We start from the raw sequence: 21,253 nt of genomic DNA on the forward strand, positions 1-21,253 counted from the left end.
TAGCAAAAGAGTGTTGCTGCTAAAAAGACTTTTTTTTTTTTTTTTTTTGAGACGGAGTCTTGGTTTGTCACCCAGGCTATAGGGCAGTGACACGATCTCGGCTCACTGCAACCTCTGCCTCCCAGGTTCAAGTGATTCTCCTGCCTCAGCCTCCCGAGTAGCTGGGACTACAGGCACGCACCACCACACCCAGCTAATTTTTGTATTTTTAGTAGAGACGGCGTTTCACCATGTTGGCCAGGATGGTCTTGATCTCCTGACCTCGTGATCCGCCCGCCCTGGCCTCCCAGAGTGCTGGGATTACAGGCATGAGCCACCGCACCCAGCTGTGTGGGGTTTTTCTTTTTTTTGGTAGAGACAAAGTTTTGCCTTCTTGGCCAGGCTGGTCTCAAATTCCTGGGCTCAAGCAATCCTCCCACCTTGGCCTCCCTCATGCTGGGATTATAGGCATGAGCCACCAGGCTCTGCCTATGTTTTCATTTTTTGCAACCAAATTAAAGAATCCCAAATTCACAGATGGGCTTTGAATTAATTAATTCTATTAAAGTCAAGAAACTTGATTATTCTACCATTTACGGGTATTTAAAATACTTTTAAAAAACAAACAAAAGGTTAAACATTTTTACATATCACAGATTCTCATTCATTTTCTACTTTTAAAGCTGACAGAAATAACTTTCCTTTAAGTGACATAAAACACTTTCCTTATGAGCTGAGACTGAACAAAATAAAACTCAAATCCTTATTTTTTTTACTTTTTGAGAATGGGGTCTCTCTATTGCCCAGGCAGGTCTCCATCTCCTGGGCTCAAGTCATCCTCCTGCCTCTGCCTCCCTAAGTGCTGGATCCTTAAAAATTGAAATGTAACACAAAGGATCTCCTCAATGTCACCAATAACATTTAGTTTGCTTAATGACATTTCACTTATTTCTGCCTAAGTAAATATCTTTGATAAACTACATTCATAAAAACTTGAAAATGTTACATAAAACAATCTATTATGCAAAATTTGAGGCCAATTTATCCTAGAAAGCTCCTATGCCCATTTATCCTAATCTTTATAAATTCTCATAAAGCATCAAAGTCTGCCTTTACAGATAAGCTTCTACTAAATCTCCATTACTGTTTACAATTATAACAGGTTTTCTCTTCAGAAGTAACTGTAGTGTTGGATGGCTCTGCAACAGCACTGATTAATATAACTGCACAAGGTACAGTGATCTCCAGAATATATCATGACATTATTAAAGCAAATCAAACACAAGCTGGGAAATTAATTTACGGCCCATGTTATTTCTTGCAATCAAATTGTCTCTTTCCCTTCCAGCTTCCTGGAAAGCAGCCATAAAGTGGATGATAAGCTTTGGAGTCAGGCCTTCTAATTCATCACTTGCACAAGGAAAATAATCTTCTTGACCCTCTCCTCTTTATGATTATTTTTTAAAATTGAGTCTCGCTCTGTAGCCCTGAGTGCAGTGGTGCAATCTCAGCTCACTGCAACCTCTGCCTCCTGGGTTCAAGCAATTCTCCCACTTCAGCCTCCTGAGTAGCTGGGATTACAGGCGTGTGCCACCACGCCCACCTAATTTTTTTATTTTTAGTAGAGACAGAGTTCCGCCATGTTGGCCAGGCTGGTCTCGAACACCTGACCTCAAGTGATGCGCCTGCCTCGCCCTCCCGAAGTGCTGGGATTATAGGCGTGAGCCACCGCGCCCACCTGAACCTCTCCTCTTATATTAAATGGGAAAATAATACCCACCACAAAGGGTTGTTATGAAGAGTAATGAGATAAACGCTGAATAGACAGGCGCTCCCACTCACCAATTCTTTTCATGCTCTAAAATTGTATTATTATCTTTCCTGACCCCTTATCTCTGTGAACAGAAATCAGCTCACCACAGATTTCTAATCAATGATGCTTATACAGAACCTGCTTTCTACACTGTGAAAGGTAGGAACAGCACGACAACCTCTGTCAGTTTAGATAATGCCATGGATCATAAAATAGGGCTGTTTTAACACAAACTAGGAGAAATCTTGACCGGCAGTTATTCTTGCTCTTCAACTGCTGCTAGAGAGAATGGCTTAACCTGTGTTGCTTAAATCTGTTGGGCATTGCACAACAAAATGATTGGGGAAGTTTTACTAAAAAGCTGTATTCCTGAATACCAGATGTTCTGTGACCTGTTTCCAGGGATGGTTTGTCTCTAATGGACTTGCCTCCAATTTTTTTCCAGGCTAAGGTAATCTCTGTCATACTCAACAAAGTAGGAATTTTGATCAATCACGGTCATGAGCTACCGTGAATGAGCGTGCTTTTAAGAGAAATCAACCCTTCTTGTAGCTACTGACACTCCTTCAAACATACTTCAATGACAGAAACAGAAATAACAAACAGGCTGGAAAAAGTCAGCCCTCTATTCCACAAAAACATTTCTAACTTAACATTTATTATTCTACTCTTGACCTGGCCTTAATCAGAAACTCAGAACATCTAAACATTTTAGACTCCTTGCAGAGAATACAATCTACTGGATCCATTTTTCTACAAGGTTTCCTGACATGATAAGAAGTCTCCATTCCTCTGCATTGTAGTTTATCCTCATATTAAGCTGGACCATCAGAAAAGTGTGTATGGGCCAGGCTCGGTGGCTCACACCTGTAATCCCAGCACTGTGGGAGGCTGAGGAGGGCGGATTACCTACGGTCGGGAGTTCTCCAGCCTGACCAACATAGAGAAACCCTGTCTCCACTAAAAACACAAAATTAGGCCGGCGCGGTGGCTCAAGCCTGTAATCCCAACACTTTGGGAGGCCAAGACGGGCGGATTACAAGGTTAGGAGATCAAGACCATCCTGGCTAACATGGTGAAACCCCGTCTCTACTAAAAAAATACAAAAAACTAGCTGGGCGTGGTGGTGGGCGCCTGTAGTCCCAGCTACTCGGGAGGCTGAGGCAGGAGAATGGCGTAAACCCGGGAGGCGGAGCTTGCAGTGAGCTGAGATCGGGCCACTGCACTCCAGCCTGGGCAACAGAGCGAGACTCCGTCTCAAAAAAAAAAAAAAACACAAAATTAGCAGGACGTGGTGGCACATGCCTATAATCCCAGCTACTTGGGAGGCTGAGGCAGGAGAATGGCTTGAACCCAGAAAGTGGAGGTTGCAGTAAGCCGAGATTGGGCCATTACACTCTGGCCTGGGTAACAAAAGCAAAAATCCTTCCCACAAAAAAAAGAAAAGCCAGGCGTGGTGGCTCATGCCTGTAATCCCAGCACTTTTGGAGGCCAAGGTGGGAGGATCACATGGTTGGCAGATCACAAGGTCAGGAAATTCAGGCCATCCTGGCCAACATGGTGAAATCATGTCCCTACATTAAAAATGCAAAAATTAGCTGGTCGTGGCGGCGCATGCCTGTAATCCCAACTACTCGGGAGGCTGAGGCAGGAGAAGCGCTTGAACGTGGGAGGCCGAGGATGCTGTGAACTGAGACATGCCACTGCACTTCAGCCTGGGTGACAGAAACTGTCTCAAAAACAAAAACAAAAAATGAACAACAAAAAATTATGTACGTATAATCTAGGTCCATAGAGAATGTTAACTATTTAACTGAATTGTACTTCAGTGTCACTTCCTTATTTTTATCCAGAATCACAGTAAGAGACAATGTTTTGAAATCTAATACCACGTTTCATGTTGATTTTTTTTTTTTTTTTGAGACGGAGTCTCGCTCTGTTGCCCAGGCTGGAGTGCAGTGGCGCAATCTCGGCTCACTGCAAGCTCTGCCTCCCAGGTTCACGCCATTCTCCTGCCTCAGCCTCCCAAGTAGCTGGGAATACAGGCACCCACCACCACGCCCAGCTAGTTTTTTGTATTTTTTAGTAGAGACGGAGTTTCATCATGTTAGCCAGGATGGTCTCGATCTCCTGACCTCATGATCCACCCACCTCGGCCTTCCAAAGTGCTGGGATTACAGCCATGAGACACCACGTACAGCCGATATTGACAACATTTTCTACTGCATTTCTGTGTCCTATGTTATAAAGCTCTAAGTGGGAAAAAAGAAATCTTTTAAAGAACTGTTTTCCAACCAAAAGAAACTAGTATTGCTTCTAAATTATAAGGGGGAAAAGACTCCTGGAACTAACTATGCCCTCTATTTTATAGTGTGTGTGTGTGTGTGTGTGTGTATATGTATGTACACATATATATGTATCTGTATATATGTGTATGTGTATATATGTGTGTGTGTATATGTATGTATATACGTATTTGGCTTTGCCATGAACCAAATTCACAGCTCAGCTCTAGTATAATTGTAGAGGATCTCACAGACTACTTACTTATCTATGATCTGTTATTCCTACTATAGACGTACAATTTTCCTACTCCTGATTTATTTACTATTTAGATTTTTCCATTATGCATCATTATAAGCCACATTAAATCATATGTGATAAGGAATTTTCTTTAAAAGTATTACAATTTTCATCCAGTATGAACTCACTGCCAATTTCTCACTATCTAACAAAACAAGCCAGATGTGGTACCATGTTACAGTCCCAGCTACTTGGAAGGCCTAGGCAGGAAGACCCCTTGAGCTCAGGAGTTTGAGGCCATAGTGTGCTATAATCATGCCTGTGAGTAGCCACTGTACTCCAGCCTGGGCAACATAGCAGGAACCCATTACTTCTTTTTTGAGATGGAGTCTCACACCGTTGCCCAGGCTGGAGTGCAGTGGTACGATCTCAGCTCACTGCAACCTCCGCTTTCCAGGTTCAAGCGATTCTCTCACCTCAGCCTCCCTAGTAGCTGGGATTACAGGTGCCTGGCACCATGCCTGGCTAATTTTCTATATTTTTACTAGAGACAGGGTTTCACTATGTTGGCCAGGCTGGCCTTGAACTCCTGACCTCGTGATTCGCCGACCTCGGTCTCCCAAAATGTGTAAGCCACTGTCCCCGGCCAGCAAGAACCTATTGCTAAAAAACAAAATAAAACAAACAAAAACCTCAAACATATTATTCTACATTTTTGCTTAACATAAACTGTCCTTCTGTTTCCTGATAAATTCAAATTCTGTCTACCCTTGAAAAACCAGTTTAACTCTCTAATTCAAAATGTCTTCAATGACTATGTTCACAGGTCTATCACTGACCTGAAACATTTATACATTTAGTCTGTGCCACAAAGCTGAACATTTACACATACATTATCCTATGCTGTTTGATGATTTTATACTTTATTATCATTATTCTAATCAGATTACAAACACTTTGGGATATACTTCCTTTGTCCTAGACTTGTGTGAAACATGGACTAAAAAAATACTCAAATACTTGATAGCTACCACTATCTACTATGATAAAGAGTTACAATGTATAGATGTATATGTACAGACAAGCAGCTCATTGTGTTCTCTATGTATACATGGTAACCTTGCTAGGGAGAAGAGACACTTAAAAAAACACAATAAAATAAGAATTATAAATAAATTCAGAGAAATAAAAAAATACAAAGTTCCGCCGGGCGCGGTGGCTCACGCCTGTAATCCCAGCACTTTGGGAGGCCGAGGCGGGCGGATCACAAGGTCAGGAGATCGAGACCACGGTGAAACCCCGTCTCTACTAAAAATACAAAAAATTAGCCGGGCGCGGTTGTGGGCGCCTGTAGTCCCAGCTACTCGGGAGGCTGAGGCAGGAGAATGGCGTGAACCCGGGAGGCGGAGCTTGCAGTGAGCCGAGATCGCGCCACTGCACTCCAGCCTGGGAGACAGAGCGAGACTCCGTCTCAAAAAAAAAAAAAAAGAATACAAAGTTCCCATTCCAGCAGGTGTAGCTTAAAAATACAAATAAATAAAAAATACAAAGTTATCAGTATATTTTGAGGCTAGCTCAAATGACAAAAGGTAAAAGAAATAAGGCTGGGCGCGGTAGCTCACACCTGTAATCCCAGCACTTTGGGAGGCCAAGGCAGGAGGATCACGAGGTCAGGAGATCAAGACCATCCTGGCTAACACAGTGAAGCCCTGTCTCTACTAAAAACAGAAAAAATAAAAATAAAAAATAGCCAGGCGTGGTAGTGGTGCCTGTAGTTCTGGCTACTCGGGAGGCTGAGGCAGGAGAATGGCATGAACCCGGGAGGCGGAGCTTGCAGTGAGCCCAGATTGCACCACTGCACTCCAGCCTCGGCAACAGAGTGAGACTCTGTCTCAAAAAAGAAATAAAATGAGAAGTCATATTACATCGGGCAAATATGAGAACAGACCAACTGCACAGATAGGAAGATAAATAGAGCATTTATTTATGGTGATGAATCATTATGGAGAATACTGAGAACCAGGAATGGAAAGAATAAGACCTTCACTATTACTTGCATACTTATGAGAGTTTAATCAGTGACTGAATCATAGAAACTTTAAATTTAGGTTTATAGTCTGTAAAGGCTGTCAAGTCTATCCTCATTACATGAAGAATATGAGACTTCAGCGAATTTAATGACTAGCCCAAGTTCTAATAAATCACAGAGAAATAACATTAGAAACTACATATTCTGGTAAATAAAATTATTACTGACTCCCAGGACACATGACTATAATTTTTGATGCACAGTGACAAGGAATACATGAATGCTTTATCCGCCATCTGTCCTCTGCCCCTTTTTGGAAAATCTACATACCCAAAACATACATACACCCACACATCCGATCACACCACCATCAATACCACTACAATCCCACAAAGCAAATGACAAAAATGTCATGGTTACCATACGCCTCACTCACCCCACCAGATTAAAGAAAAGCAGCTGATTAAAGGAGAGCTTATTCTCATGAGACTAATGTGATGCTGATTACACACGACAAGTTGTCATACTTCATAATAAACCATGTGGAAAACCTAAACCAGAAAATGTCTGCTGCTGTTAGGACACAAAGGCTATTTATTTAGCTGACCAGTGACACAGATAGATTCAGTGATTTGCATTTAATTAATCCTCTCCACCTAGGTTTTCTAAAGCACAGAGCTACACAGTAGGGCCAATGCTGCATAAATCCTGGACTGTAAACCGAGAGACAAATATTTCAAAGATAAACAGACTTTAGCACACTAAATCCCACCCACTTCAGTTTCAAACGAAGCCAAGTGAGTCAGTAATCATTATATTCCAGCCCTGAAATTCATTCAGAGCTATCAAAGTGAATAGAAGATTAACAAGTTTAGCCAAGTTGAAAGGACTAGAGCTCCCAGAGCAAAATACTTTCTGAATCTATGGTTCCCCAAACTGGAGACACATTTAAATTACCTATAAAACACATTAAATTATAGATTTCAGGTCCTAGCATGCAGTATCTGGTCCTGTAGGTCTAGGGTAGAGCTCCATGATCTTTGTTTTAGCAAGTATTCAGGCAATTAGCCTTGCAAATAACACTCTAGACAGTGCAAATAATTACAATCAAATCAAAAAGGTCCATTGAACATATTGACAGAATGGTTCAATTGTTCATTAAATAGCAAAAATAAATACTTCAAAATATACCTTACTGGACCAGCAATTAAGAAACCAGATGTTGGCTGGACACAGTGGCTCATGCCTGTAATCCCAGCATTTTGCGGGGCCAAGGCAAGCGGATCACCTGATGTCAGGAGTTTGACAGCAGCCTGGCCAACATGGTGAAATCACATCTCTACTAAAAATACAAAAATTGGCTGTGCATGGTGGCACGCTCCTATAATCCTAGCTACTAAGGAGACTGAGGCATGAGAATTGCTTGAACCCAGAAAGCGGAGGCTGCAGTGAACAGAGATTGCACCACTGCACTCCAGCCTGGGCAAGAGTGTGAGACTCTGTCTCAAAAAAAAAAAAAAACCAAAAAAAGAAAAGAAACCAGATGTTTGGCCCTCCCACTTTGGGAGGCTAAGGCACAAAGATCACCTGAGCTCCGAAGTTTTGAGACCAGCCTGAGGAACATGGTTGAACAAACGTCTCTACAAAAAAATAAATAAAAGAACAAGATTTTTTTTTTTTTTTTTTTTTTTTTAAGACGTAGCCTCACTCTGTTGCCCAGAATGGAATGCATGGCGGGAACTCAGCTCACTCCAACCTCTGCCTCCCAGGTTCAAGCGATTCCCCTGCCTTGGCCTCCCGAGTAGCTGGGACTACAGGCGCGTGCCACCACTCCTGGCTAATTTTTTTGTATTTTTAATAGAGATGGGGTTTCACCATGTTAGCCGGGATGGTCTTGATCTCTTGACCTCATGATCTGCCTGCCTCGGTCTCCCAGAGTGCTGGGATTATGGGTGGGAGCCACCATGCCCAGCCCTTTTTTTGTTTTGTTTTAAATAACCAAATTCCAGAAAGCCAATCATGATTGCAGTTTTCATGTTCTAGTGTTACCATACCCACTAAGCATCCTGCAGATTGGGAGATAGACTGACGGAGGACAGATCTGAGGGAAAAGAATGCAGAATTCCACCATGCACCACCCAAGGTCTGGCTTCATAGTGGTTGAGATCAATCATCTCCTGTTCCTGACAGAAAAGCTAAGATAAGAATGAAACAGTACACATCTCTGGAAATATTATGGCTCAATTTCAAATTGGGTTATACAAATCTGCCTTGAAAAGCTGACTTGAGCCAGGCGCAGTGGCTCACGTCTGTAATCCCAACACTTTGGGAGGTCGGAAATTCGAGACCAGCCTGACCAACATGGAGAAACCCCATCTCTACTAAAAACACAAAATTAGCCAGGCATGATGGCGCGTGCCTATAATCCCAGTTACTTGGGAGGCTGAGGCAGAAGAAACACTCGAACCTGGCAAGCAGAGGTTGCAGTGAGCCAAGATCGCACCACTGCACTCCAACCTGGGCAACAAGAGCGAAACTCTGTCTTAAAAAAAAAGCTGATTTGAGATGGCAGGACACCCCAAATTGATCTACACATTCCATGTAATTCCCATCAAAATTCCAACTATGTTTTTTCCAGAAACAGACAAGCCAATCCTAAAATTAATATGGAATTGTGAGAGACACAGAATAGTCAAAGAAATCTTGGAAAGGAAGAACAAAGTTGAAGGGCTCACACTTCATAATTTCAAAGTTTACTACAAAGCTACAGCAATAAAGATGGTATGGTATAACAACAGGTATACAGACCAATGATATTGAATTGAGAAGGGAAAAATAAATCCATACATCTACAGTCCACTGATTTTTGAGAAAGATACCAAGGTCAATCAAAGGGAGAAAGAAGAACTTTTCTTTTCTTTTTTTTTTTGAGACGGAGTCTCGCTCTGTCGCCCAGGCTGGACTGCAGTGGCCAGATCTCAGCTCACTGCAAGCTCCGCCTCCCGGGTTCGCGCCATTCTCCTGCCTCAGCCTCCCGAGTAGCTGGGACTACAGGCGCCCGCCACCTCGCCTGGCTAGTTTTTTGTATTTTTTTTTTAGTAGAGACGGGGTTTCACCGTGTTAGCCAGGATGGTCTCGATCTCCTGACCTCGTGATCCGCCCGTCTCGGCCTCCCAAAGTGCTGGGATTACAGGCTTGAGCCACCGTGCCCGGCCGAAACAATAACTTTTCAACGAATGGTGCTGAGACAACTAGAGATCCCCATGTGTATTCATCCATTTTCTTTAATATATGAAAGAATACCTGCAACTGGATAGTTTATAAAGAAAAGGAATTCATTTCTCACAGTTCTGGAGGCTGAAAAGTCCAAGGTTGAGGGGCTGCCTTTGACCCCAGAGACCCGAGGCAGCACAGAGTATTACAAGGCCAGGGGGCTGAGCATGCTAATGTGTGAGCTCCCGATCTCTCTTCCTCTTCTAATAAAGTCGCCGGTTCCACTCACATAACTCAGTAATCCATTAACCCACGAATGGATCAATCTATCTGTAACCGCTACTATGCTTTGTTTAACCCCTCCAAACCTCATGTTGAGAGCTGGTCCCAAATGTTGGAGGTGGGGATTAATGGGAGATGTTTGGGTCACTGGAGTGGATCCCTCATGGATGACCTGGTACCGTCCTCAAGGTTCTCAGTGAGTTCCTGCTCATTTAGTTTCTGCCGGAACTAGTTGTTAAAAAGAGCATGGCACCTCCCTTCCTTTTCTCACTCGCCTCTTGTCATTTGATCTCTGCACACATGAGCTTCCCCTTTTCACCATGAGTGGAAGCAGTTTGAGGGCCTCACCAGATGCAGACACCAGCGCCATGCTTCTTATACAGCCTGAAGAACCAAGAGTCAGGGCACCGTGGCTCACGCCTGTAATCCCAGCACTTTGGGAGGCCAAGGTGGGCGGATCACGAGGTTAGGAGATCCAGACCAGCCTGGCTAACACGGTGAAACCCCACCTCTACTAAAAATACTAAAACAATTAGCCAGGCGTGGTGGCGGGCGCCTGTAGTCCGAGCTACTCAGAAGGCTGAGGCAGGATAATGGCGTGAACCCAGGAGGCGGAGCTTGCAGTGAGCCAAGAACACGCCACTGCACTGCAGCCTGGGCGACAGAACGAGACTCCATCTCACCAAAAAAATAAAAAAATAAAATAAAATAAAAAGAAAGAAACAGGAGCCAAATAAACTACTTTTCTTTATAAATTACCCAGCCTCAGGTATTCCTTTACAGCAATATAAATGAACTAAGACAAGGACAACGTGCTCAAGATGCAATCACCTCTAAAAGGCCCCATCTCCTAATACTGCCACATTGGGAGCTAAGTTACAACATGAATTTGAGGAGACTGAAACCACAGTACTATGCAGAAGAATTTATCTGAATCCCTACTTCAAACCATATGTAAAAATTAACTCAAAACAGATCAGGCCAGGCACAGTGGCTCACGCCTGTAATCCCAGCACCTTGGGAGATCGAGGTGGGCAGCATGAGGTCAGGAGTTCGAGACCAGCCTGGCCAACATGGTGAAACCCCGTCCCTACTAAAAATACAAAAATTAGCCTGGCATCGTGGTGCACGCCTGTGGTGCATGCCTGTAATCCCAGCTACTCAGGAGGCTGAGGCAGGAGAATCGCTTGAACCCAGGAAGGTGGAGGTTGCAGTGAGCTGAGATAGCGCCACTGCACTCCAGCCTGGGCGACAGAACAAGACTCCATCTCAGGAAAAAAAACAAAAACAACAACAAAAAAAAAAACAGATCAAAGACCTAAATTTAAGAGCTAAAACTATAAAATTCTCAGAAGGAAACACAGGTGAAAATGTACATACAAAAATTAGCCGGGCGTGGTGGTGGCGGGCGCCTGTTGTATTAGGCAATGGTTTCTTAGATAAGATACTCAAAGTATAATAAAGAAAACATAGACAGGCATGGTGCGGTGGCTCACGCCTGTAATCCCAGCACTCTGGGAGGCTGAGGTGGGCGGATCATCTGAGGTCAGGAGTTCAAGACCAGCCTGGCCAACATGGTGAGACCCCATCTCTACTAAAAATACAAAAAATTAGCCAGGCGTGGTGGTGTGCCCCTGTAATCCCAGCTACTCAGGAGGCTGAGGTGGGAGAATTGCTTGAACCTGGGTGACAGAGGTGGCAATGAGCCAAGATAGCGCCACTGCACTCCAGCTTGGGCAACACAGAGAGACTCCGTCTCAAAAAAAAAAAAAAAAAGAATTGGTAACTACAAGCACTTCCTCATGCTCTCAAGAAAAAAGAAAAAAAAAGAAAACACAGACAAACTGGAATTCACCAAAATTAAAAATGTTTGTATGTCAAAGGATACCGCCAAGAAAGTAAAAAGACAAACTACAGCATGAATGAAAATATCTTGAAATCATGTATCTGATAAGAATCTGGTAATCAAAACATATGAAGAATTCTTACAACTGCCCACTGTGGCTCACGCCTGTAATCCCAACACTTTGTGAGGCCAAGGAGGGCAGATCAATAGAGGTCAGGAGTTCCAGAATAACTCAGCCAACATGGTAAAACTCCGTCTCTACTAAAAATACAAAAATTAGCCAGGTATGGTGGCAGACACCTATAATCCCAGCTACTCAGGAGGCGGAGGCAGGAGAATCGCTTGAACCTGGGAGGCTGAGGTTGCAGTGAGCTGAGACCACACCACTATACTGTAGCCTGGGCAACAGAGCTAGACTCTGTCTCAACAACAACAACAACAAAGACTTCTTACAACTCAATTTTAAAAAACTCAAGAAGGCCGGGCGCAGTGGCTCACGCCTGTAATCCCAGCACTTTGGGAGGCTGAGGCGGGCGGATCACCTGAGGTCAGGAGTTTGAGACTAGCCTGACAAACATGGTGAAATCCCATCTCTACTAAAAATACAAAAATTAGCTGGGCATGGTGGTGGGCACCTGTAATCCCAACTACTCAGCAGGCTGAGGCAGGAGAATCACTTGAACCCAGGCGGTGGAGGTTGCAGTGAGCCGAGACTGCGCCATTGCACTCCAACCTGTGGGGGGGAAGAAAAAATACTAACTAAAACTTGAGCTACCATACGATCCAGCAATCTCACTGCTAGGTATATACCCAAAAAAAGGAATCAGTACATCAAAGCGCTATCTGCACTCCTATGTTTGCTGCAGCACTGTTTACAACAGTCAAGGTTTGGAAGCAACCTAAGTGTCCATAAACAGATGAATGGATAAAGAAAATGTGGTACATATAGACAATGGAGTACTATTCAGGCATAAAAAAGAATGAGATCACCTGTAATCCCAGCATTTTGGGAGGCTGAGGCAGGAGGATCACAAGGTCAGGAGTTCAAGAACAGCCTGGCCAACATGGTGAAACCCCGTCTCTACTAAAAATACAAAAATTAGTTGGGCATGTTGGCACATGCCTGTAACCCCAGCTACTAAGGAGGCTGAACTAGGAGAATTGCTTGAACCGGGACCCAGGAGGCAGAGGTTGCAGTAAGCTGAGATCATGCCACTGCACTCCAGCCTGGGGAACAGAGCAAGACCCTGTCTCAAAAAAAAAAAAAAAAAAAAAAAAAAAGAACGAGGTACTGTCATTGCAACAACATGACAACATGGATAGAACTGGAGGTCATTGTGTTAAGTTAAATAAGCCAGGCACAGAAAGACAAACATTACATGTTCTCACTTATTTCTGAGATGTAAAGAAACAACTGAACTCATGGACACAGAGAATATAAGGATGGTTACCCGAACTAAGAAGGGTAATGGGGGTCTGGGGGACAACAGGAGGTGGGGATGGTTAATGGGTTAAAAAAAAGAAATAAAGAATGACTAAGACCTACTATTCAACAGCCCCTTAATTGTACATTTGAAAATAACTTAAAGGGTAACTGAATTGTTCGTAACTCAAAAGATAAATGTTGAGGGACGGATACCCCATTCCCTATGACGTGCTTATTTCTCATTGCATGCCTGTATTAAAATATCTTATGTACCCCATAAATATATACACCTACTATGTACTCAAAAATTTAAAAAAATTAAAAGTAAAAATAAAATAAATTTTAAAATTAAAATTAAAAATAAAACCACAATGAGATACACTCAATGAGATTACAGCACATCCACTAGAATAGCTATGCTGGCAAAGATGGAGAAACTCTTACATATATTGTTGGCAGGAAGCAAAATGACATAATCACTTCATAAGACAGTTTAGCAATTCCTTTTAAAACAAAATAAACTCTTTTTACCACACGACCCAGCAGCTGTGCTCCCTGGTATTAACCCAAATGAGTTGAAAACTTACATACACACAAAAACCTACACGCGAACGTTTATTCATAATTGCCAAAACTTGGAAGGAACTGAGATGTTCTTCAAAGGTGACTCGATAAACTATGGCACATCCATACAACGTCATATTATTCAACAATAAAAAGAAATAAGCTACCACAATAAGGCACCACTTCACAACCTTTAGGATGGTTACTATTAAAAAAACAGAAAACAAATGTTGGTAAGAATATGGAGAAATGAGAACCTCTGTACACTGCTGATAGGAAGGTTATTTATGCTGTGACATAGATGAATCTTGAAAATATTGTGCAAATACGGTTTGGCTGTGTCCCCACCCAAATCTCACCTTGAATTGTAATAATCCCCACGTGTCAAGGGTGGGGCCAGGTGGAAACAAACAAATCATGGGGGTGATTTCCCCCATACTGTTCTCATGGTAGTGAATAAGTCTCATGAATCTGATGGTTTTATAAAAAGGGAGTTCCCCTGTACACGCTCTCAGGCCTGCCACCATGTAAGACGTGCCTTTGCTTCTTTTTTGCCTTCTGCTATGATTGTGAGGCCTCCCCAGCCATGTGAAAGCGTGAGTCCATTAAATCTTTCCTTTATAAATTATCCAGTCTCGGGTATGTCATTATTAAAAGTGTGAGAACGGACTAATACAGAAAATTGGTACTGGGAGTGGGGCGCCACTATAAACATACCCGAAAATGTGAAGCAACTTTGGAAATGGGTAACAAACAGGCAGAAGTTGGAACAGTGTGGAAGGCTCAGAAGACAACGGGAAAATGTGGGAAAAGTCTGGAACTTCCTAGAGACTTGTTGAATGGTTTTGACCAAAATGCTGACAGTGATATGGACGATAAAGTCCAAGTTGAGGTGGTCTCAGATGGAGATAAGGAACTTATTGGGAACTGGAACAAAGGTGACTCTTGCTATATTTTAGCAGACTGGTGGCGTTTTGCCCCTGCCCTAGAGATCTGTGGAACTTTAAACTTGAGAGAGATGATTTAGGATATCTGGCAGAAGAAATTTCTGAGCAACAAAGCTTCAAGAGGAAGCAGAACATAAAAGTTTGAAAAATTTGCAGTCTGATGATGCAGTGGAAAAGAAAACCCCATTTTCTGGGGAGAAATTCAAGCCTGATGCAGAAATTTACATCAGTAACAAGGAGCCAAATGCTAATTGCCAAGACAATGGAGAAAATGTCTCCAAGGCACGGCAGAGACCTTCGAAGCAGCTCCTCCCATCACAGTCCTAGGAGGGAAAAATAGTTTCCTGGACCAGGGCCAGGGCCAGGGCCCCCCTCTTCCTGTGTGCAGCCTCTGGACTTGGTGCCCTGCATCCTAGCCACTCCTGCCGTGGCTAAAGGGGCCAAGGTACAGCTCGAAAAATGGTTTCAGAGGGTGAAAGTCCTAAGCCTTGGCAGTTTCCACATGGTGTTGAGCCTGCAGGTGCACACAAGTCAAGAACTGAGGTTTGGGAACCTCTGCCTAGATTTCAGAGGACATATGGAAATGCCTGGATGTTCAGGCAGAGGTGTCCTGCAGGGGCGGAGCCCTCATGGAGAACCTCTGCTAGGGCAGTGCAGAAGGGAAATGTGGGGTAGGAACCTACACACAGAGTCCCCACTGAGGCACTGCCTAGGGGAGCTGTGAGAAGGCAGCCACTGTTCTCCAGACCCCAGCATGGTAGACCCACTGACATCTTGCACTGTGCGCCTGAAAGAGCCACAGACACTCAATGCCAGTCCGGAGCCGGGGGGGTGACTATATGCTGCAAAGCCACATAGGTGGAGCTCCCCAAGGCCATGGAAACCCACCTCTTGCATCAGCACAACCTGGATGTGAGACATGGAGTCAAAGGAGGTCATTTTGGAGCTTTAAGATTTGACTACCAGCTGGGCACGGTGGCTCACGCCTGTAATCCCAGCACTTTGGAAGGCTGAGGTGGGTGGATCATGAGGTCAGGAGTTGAAGACCAGCCTGGCCAAGATGGTGAAACCCCATCTCTACTAAAAAAAAAACACAAAAATTAGCTGGACGTGGTGGTGGGCACCTGTAATCCCAGCTACTGGGGAGACTGAGGTGGAGAACTGCTTGAACCTGGGAGGTGGAGTCTGCAGTGAGCTGAGATCGCGCCACTGCACACTAGCCTGGGTGACAGAGCAAGACTCTGCCTCAAAAAAAAAATAAAAGTAAAAATAAAGAAAATATTTGACTGTCCCACTGGATTTCAGACTTGCATGGGGCCTGTATCCCCTTCGTTTTGGCCAGTTTCTCCCACTAGAATGGGTATTTACCCAGTGTGGTTACCTCCATTGTATCTAGGAACTAACTAACTTGCTTTTGATTCTACAGGCTCATAGGTGGAGGGACTCACCTTGTCTCAGAGATGAGACTTTGGATTGAGGACTTTTGAGTAAATGCTGAAATGAGTTAAGACTTTGGGGGACTGCTGGGAAGGCATGATTGGTTTTGATATGTGAGGACATGGGATTTGGGAGGGGTCAGGGTGGAATGATATGATTTGGCTATGTCCCCACCTAAATCTCATCTTGAATTGCAGCTTCCATAATTCCCATATGTTATGGGAAGGGCCTGGTGGGAAACAATTGAATCATGGGGGTGGGTCATTCTCGTGATAGTGAGTAAGTCTCGCATAAGATCTGATGGGTTTTTTTTTTTTTTGAGACGGAGTCTCCCTCTGTAGCCCAGGCTGGAGTGTAGTGGCGCAATCTCAGCTCACTGCAACCTCCGCCCCTCCAGGTTTAAGCAATTCTCTGCCTCAGGTTCCGGAGTAGCTGGGATTACAGGCGCATGCCACCACGCCTGGCTAATTTTTTTGTATTTTTAGTAGAGACGGGGTTTCACCATCTTAGTCAGGCTGGTCTTGAACTCCTGACCTCGTGATCCACCCGCCTCAGCCTCCCAAAGTGCTGGGATTACAGGCGTGAACCACCACGCCCAGCCGATCTGATGGTTTTATAAAAGGGGAGTTCCCCTGCACACGCTCTCATGCCCACCGCCATGTAAGAAGACATCACTTTGCTTCTCCTTTGCCTTCCATCATGACTGTGAGGCCTCCCCAGCCATGTGGAACTGTGGGTCCATTAAACCTCTTTCCTTTATAAATTACCCAGTATCACGTATGTCTTTATTAGCAGTGTGAATACAAACTAATACGTACGTTAAGTGAAATAAGCCAGTCACAAAGGACAAATATGGTATGAGGTACCTAGAATATTCAAATCCACTGAGAAAGACGTAGGAAAGTGGTTACCAAGGGCTGGGAAGAGAGGGAAATGGGGAGTTGCTTAATGGTTGAGGAATAACAAACCAGTATCACAACTACACGTACCTGATTGTCACATTACAAATGAACAGAAATCAACTTACTCTTCTTCTGACCTCCGAAAGAAATGTCTTATTATGAAAATGCATGCTAATTACCACAATATCAAGGAGCCACATATTAATATATGCTAAATTGAACACGATAAAGGTTATTACTTAGCAAGAAGGACTTTTACTAGTCAGAACGTGTAATTTTGAATAGGGTTGACTTTCAGCACAAAAATGCAGAGTGGAAGACTAAACTAGTACTGGAAAAATGTACAAGAGTTAACTATTTGCCGGGCGCGGTGGCTCAAGCCTGTAATCCCAGCACTTTGGGAGGCCGAGACGGGCGGATCACGAGGTCAGCAGATCGAGACCATCCTGGCTAACACGGTGAAACCCCGTCTCTACTAAAAAATACAAAAAACTAGCCGGGCGAGGTGGCGGGCGCCTGTAGTCCCAGCTACTCGGGAGGCTGAGGCAGGAGAATGGCGTAAACCCGGGAGGCGGAGCTTGCAGTGAGCCGAGATCGCGCCACTGCACTCCAGCCTGGGTGACAGAGCCAGACTCTGTCTCAAAAAAAAAAAAAAAAAAAAAAAAAAAAAGAGTTAACTATTTACATAAAAGTCTGTACCCAGTACGTGACTCAGTTAAAAAATAAAAGAGATGTAATGTGACAGAAATCCTGAGTCATCAATAACATCAGCTCCCTTAGTCACTTCTTCTAACATTTACTACTTCATGAACTTGAAACCAAACCCTATCTACATTATACCAATGAGTGCTCCAGCAGATCCTATTTATAACAGCATGGAATAGGAGAAGTAAGTTCTACATCTCCCTTTAGATAGCAAATAGGATAGTGTAACAGAAGACAGCAATAAGAAAAATATATTTCCCTCCAAGTTAGCCTATCAGCTGAGTGCGGTAGCTCATGCCTGTAATCCCAGCACTTTGGGAGGCTGAGGCGGGTGGATCACCTGAGGTCAGGAGTTCGAGACTAGCCTGACCAACATGGAGAAACCCTGTCTCTACTAAAAATACAAAATTAGCTGGGTGTGGCAGAACATGCCTGTAATCCCAGCTACTCAGGAGGCTGAGGCAGGAGAATCACTTGAACTTGGGAGGCAGGGGTTGTGGTGAGCCAAGATCGCACCATTGCACTCCAGCCTGGGCAACAAGAGTGAAGCTCTGTCTCAAAAAAAAAAAAAAAAAAAAGGTTAGCCTACCAATGTCTGTATTTACATACAAATATACTGATATACTGTAGTTGGGTTTACTTTAAATGGTATTAAAAACAACATCCACATTTAAAAAACAAAACAAAATAAAAACTACAAAGCAAGCAAACTCTCACAGATATACAATGTTGAGGTGGAAAAAAATTCTGTCTGCAGAAGATGTCATCAAAATAGCCAACTAGAGATCCCCAAGGCTTGTATCCTTTTTTTTTTCTTTTTTTTGAGACGGAGTCTCACTCTGTCACCCAAGCTGGAGTGCAGTGGCCGGATCTCAGCTCACTGCAAGCTCCACCTCCCGGGTTCACGCCATTCTCCTGCCTCAGCCTCCCGAGTAGCTGGGACTACAGGCGTCCGCCACCTCGCCCGGCTAGTTTTTTGTATTTTTTTAGTAGAGACGGGGTTTCACCATGTTAGCCAGGATGGTCTCGATCTCCTGACCTTGTGATCCGCCCGTCTCGGCCTCCCAAAGTGCTGGGATTACAGGCTTGAGCCACCGCGCCCGGCCCTTAGGCTTGTATCCTACACAGACCTAAATAAATAAATAAAACTCAAAAAAAAGGGCCGGGTGCAGTGGCTCACCCCTGTAATCCCAGCACTATGGGAGGCTGAGGTGGGTGGATCACCTGAGGTCAGGAGTTTGAGACCAGTCTGGCCAATATGGTGAAACCCCATCTCTACTAAAAAATGCAAAAATTAGTCGGGTGTGGTGGTGGGTGCCTGTAATCCCAGTTATTCTAGAGGCTGAGGCAGGAGATCACTTGTACTTGGGAGGCAGAGGTTGCAGAGCTAAGATTTTATCACTGCAGACTCCAGCCTGGGTGACAAGAGTGAGACTCTGTCTCAAAAAAAAAAAAAAAAAAAAAAAACCCTCAAAAAAAACACAACAGATCCCAAAGAAAACGAAATCTATAAAATGTCTGGAATTCAAAATAATGATCTTAAGGAAACTCACTGAGATACACGAGAATACAGATAGACAATTCAACAAAATCCAAAAAACAATTCATAACCTTAATTGGAAATTCAACAAACATAAGAAACAACCAAACAGAAATCCTGGAACTGAAGAACTCAAATAATAAAAACTACAATTGAGAGCTTCAACAATAGAATAGAACAAGCAGAAGAGTTTCTTTTTTTGTTGTTGTTGAGACGGAGTCTCGCTCTGTCACCAAGCTGGAATCCAGTGGTGTAATCTCAGCTCACTGCAACCTCTACCTCCTGGGTTCAAGCAATTCTCCTGCCTCGGCCTCCCAAGTAGCTGGGACTACAGACACACAACACCACACCCAGCTAATTTTTGTATTTTTAGTAGAGACGGGGTTTCACCATGTTGGCCAGGATGGTCTCCATCTCTTGACCTCATGATCCACCCACCTCGGCTTCCCAAAGTGCTGGGATTACAGGCATGAGGCACTGGGCCTGGCCAAGCAGAATTTCTAAACTTGAAGACAGCTGTTTTGAAATAATCCAGTCAAGCAAACAAAAAAAGAATAAAAAGCCGGGCGTAGTGGCTCACGCCTGTAATCCCAGCACTTTGGAAGGCCAAGGGGGGCAGATCACCTGAGGTCAGGAGTTCAAGACCAGCCTGGCCAATATGGTGAAACCCCATCTCTACTAAACATACAAAAATTAGCTGGGCGTGGTTGTGGGCACCTGTAATTCCAGCTACTTGGAAGGCTGAGGCAGGAGAATCACTTGAACTCGGGAAGCGGAGGTAGCAGTGAGCCGAGATCGTGTTAATGCACTCCAGCCTGGCAACAGGAGCAAAACTCCATCTCAAAAATGAAAGGAAAGAAAGGAAGGAAAGAAAAGAAAGAAGAAAAGAAAGAAAAGAAAGAAAAGAAAGAAAAGAAAAGAAAGGGAGGGAGGGAGGGAAGGGAGGGAGGGAGGGAGGAAGGAGGAAGGAAGGAAGGAAGGAAGGAAGGAAGGAAGGAAGGGAGGGAGGGAGGGAGGGAGGGAGGGGCCGGGCACGGTGGCTCAAGCCTGTAATCCCAGCACTTTGGGAGGCCGAGGCGGGTGGATCACGAGGTCAGGAGATCGAGACTATCCTGGCTAACATGGTGAAACCCCGTCTCTACTAAAAATACAAAAAAAAAACTAGCTGGGCGTGGTGGCGGGCGCCTGTAGTCCCAGCTACTTGGGAGGCTGAGGCGGGAGAATGGCGTGAACCCGGGAGGCGGAGCTTGCAGTGAGCCGAGATCGCGCCACTGCACTCCAGCCTGGGAGACACAGCAAGACTCTGTCTCAAAAAAAAAAAAAAAAAAAAAAAAGAAAGAAAGAAAGAAGAAAGTCTATACCTATGGAATGTGATTAAGCAAACAAATATTTAAATAATGGCAGTTTGAAAACAAAGAGAGATGGGAAAATGCATAGAAAACCTATTCTGTGGCCGGGTGCGGTGGCTCAAGCCTGTAATCCCAGCACTTTGGGAGGCCGAGATGGGCGGATCACGAGGTCAGGAGATCAAGACCACCCTGGCTAACACGGTGAAACCCCGTCTCTACTAAGAAATACAAAAAATAGGCCGGGCGCGGTGGCTCACGCCTGTAATCCCAGCACTTTGGGAGGCCGAGGCGGGCGGATCACAAGGTCAGGAGATCGAGACCACGGTGAAACCCCGTCTCTACTAAAAATACAAAAAATTAGCCGGGCGCGGTGGCGGGCGCCTGTAGTCCCAGCTACTCAGGTGGCTGAGGCAGGAGAATGGCGTAAACCCAGGAGGCGGAGCTTGCAGTGAGCCGAGATCGCGCCACTGCACTCCAGCCTGGGCGACAGAGCGAGACTCCGTCTCAAAAAACAAAAAAAAAAACAAACAAAAAAAAATACAAAAAATAGCCCGGCGAGGTGGCGGGCGTCTGTAGTCCCAGCTACTCGGGAGGCTGAGGCCGGGGAATGGCGTGAACCCGGGAGGCGGAGCTTGCAGTGAGCTGAGATCCGGCCACTGCACTCCAGCCTGGGCTACAGAGTGAGATTCCGTCTCAAA

General features: G+C 44.5%; 1 protein-coding gene across 12 annotated transcripts in view; it reads right to left on the minus strand.

Moving 5' to 3' along the window:
• BCL2L13 (BCL2 like 13) overlaps positions 1–21,253 on the minus strand; it is a 99,169-nt gene that overhangs the window by 50,945 nt on the left and 26,971 nt on the right. For 2 of the 12 annotated variants that reach the window (XM_050746186.1, XM_050746183.1), the window contains exon 2: positions 8,399–8,527. The exons of the other annotated variants lie outside the window; for them this stretch is intronic. The gene's annotated coding sequence lies outside the window, so the exon portion shown is untranslated. The remainder of the gene's footprint in view (positions 1–8,398; positions 8,528–21,253) is intronic. 12 annotated transcript variants of the gene reach the window in all.

This window comes from Macaca thibetana, chromosome 10 (genome assembly GCF_024542745.1).
Source record: "Macaca thibetana thibetana isolate TM-01 chromosome 10, ASM2454274v1, whole genome shotgun sequence".
Classification (NCBI taxonomy): Eukaryota; Metazoa; Chordata; class Mammalia; order Primates; family Cercopithecidae; genus Macaca; species Macaca thibetana.